The sequence below is a fragment of the Vespa velutina genome, chromosome 17 (genome assembly GCF_912470025.1).
Source record: "Vespa velutina chromosome 17, iVesVel2.1, whole genome shotgun sequence".
Taxonomy (NCBI): domain Eukaryota; kingdom Metazoa; phylum Arthropoda; class Insecta; order Hymenoptera; family Vespidae; genus Vespa; species Vespa velutina.
Genome location: NC_062204.1, coordinates 2,242,605 through 2,245,104, shown reverse-complemented (window position 1 = coordinate 2,245,104; position 2,500 = coordinate 2,242,605).

Sequence of the window (2,500 nt, the reverse complement as noted above, 5' to 3'; positions counted from 1 at the left end):
TCCGTTACTTTGAATCATCGATATTATACAACTTCAATCGTGTCAATATCTATCCTATTATTAATTTACACTATCACGTTCCACGATCATAATTCCTAATCTATCCCTCCTAATTCCCTCCTCTCCCTTTTTCCTCTTCTTTTTATTTCTTTTTTTTTGTTTTTTATTTTTTATTTTTTTTTTTTAAATAATCACATTTATATTAATCGCATCAGTGGAACAAAAAAAAAAAAAAAAAAGAAAAAAAAAACGACTTCCAAAAGCATCTTTCTAATTGCTAATATTATTCGACGTCATTGTCATTTTAATTCATGAATGATGAACAATAACGAATAAATAAATAAATAATTAAATAAATAAATAAGAATACAAAATATTGAAAGAGATATGTGTATGTAAATTCGTTTCAAAGAATCGTTCGAAAGGGGGAAAGAAAAAAGAGGAAGATAAAAAAAAAAAAAAAGGAAAAGAAAAAGAAAAAGAAAAATAGGAGAAAAGAGAAAAATAAAAAAAAAACAAACACACACATACATACATACATATATACATGCATGCATACACACAGGAAATAAAAGGTTGTTTCTGAAGGGTTCCCAAGGTTTGAGTTATCATCGTTCGTCATTCTACATCCGGTCCATATGTCGTCCTCTCTCTCTCTCTCTCTCTGGAAGAAGGACTATGGCGTCTTCTATCCGACCACTTCCCTCCCACCCTCCCAATCCTTTCCTCATTCCCTCCTCTTTACCATCATCATGTACATACTAATACTACTACTTGCTATTATATTCTTCAAGCTTCATCTCTTTTACTCTCGAACGCATAGAACAGACGTTTCTCTCTGTCTTTATCTTTCGTGAGAAAGATACTTTAAAAAGAAAGAGATAGAGAGAAAGAGAGACGTCATAAGAACGACCTTGACGCGTGTCAAGTTTAACGGCCGGATATCGTATTAAGATATCGTATCACTTCAACGAACCTTTGTCTGATCGAACTAAACGATAGAACTACTATTCCATCTTTTTTATTGTTTTCTTTTATTTTTATTTATTTTTTTTTTTTTTTTTATTTTTTTTATCCTTTTTTTTTTTTGTTTTTTTTTTTTTTTTTTAATAACCACGAATAAAAGTAGAATTAAGAAAGAAAAAAAATAGAATCGATAATACATCAAGGATAAAAATAAGGAAGATCGATTGTCGTAATAGAAAAATATTATTATTATTAATGATAATGATGATAATGATGATGATAATAATAATAATAATAATAATAATAATAATAATAATAATAATAATAATACTTAAAAATTTATCGATTAAGAATGCAATAGCAATAATAATAATGCATATATAATTAAATATTAAATCTAATAATTGAAATAATAAATATAAAAGATATGCGTGAAATTAAATTAAATAAAAATATCGGACTCTATCTTATCTCGATCATTAATATCTAATGAAAATTTGTGAATGCTTATAAAAAATTTACATAGCTCTCTCATTTCTCTCTCTCTCTCTCTCTCTCTCCACCATATTCAAAATTAATTACGGCAGTAATCAAATTTCTACGTTAAAAATTACACAATTTCCGATCGTTAAAGATTATAATATAAATGAAAGGGATTAAGAGTTTGTGACATAGCAGCTAGTGTCAATTAAAAACTCATTTTAATTTCATTCGATCGACTATGATCACTATCAACCACCATTATCACCATACAACCACCAACACCACCACCATCACCATCATCATCGCCAACTTTGTCTCCATGAATATGTATATCCGTTCCTCTTTAATCTCTTCATCGTCTCTCCCTCCCTCCCTCCCTCTCCTCTCTCTTTTTTCTCCTCCCACTATTCTTTCCTGTTCTTCAAAGGTATAACATTAAAATTATTTGATAAACAAGTCGACCGATATTTTATATTGACGTCATTGCATCGGTCGTTTTTATTATCATAATTAAAAAAAAAAAAAAAAAAAAAAATATATATATATATATATATATATATATATAAATAAATAAATTTCCTTTCTTTTTCTTTTTGCCTCTTTTACACATATTATTCGAGAGATTATCTTTCTCTTTCTTTCTTGCTTTTTTAAATTGATTTTTATAAATCTATCTATCTCTTTTACAGGCATTATATTATAACAGGTAATATTCTCTCTCTCTCTCTCTCTCTTTCTCTTAAGATATTTTAAATTGCCTCTTATATTATATCCATCTCTTTCTTTTACACGCGTTATCCGATATATATTCTCTCTTTCTTTTTCGCTCTCTCTCTCTCTCTCTCTCTCTCTCTCTCTCTGCCGTAGATATTACAACTTCTTTCCTCATATGCGATGAATTAAATTGAACGAATTTTTCTCTTTTAAGATCTAATTTCGAATTAATGAATAAATTTCTCAAAATGCTCTCTCTCTCTCTCTCTCTCTCTCTCTCTATCTTTATTTCTATCTCTATCTCTATCTATCTATTTTTCTATCCATACAACTTTTC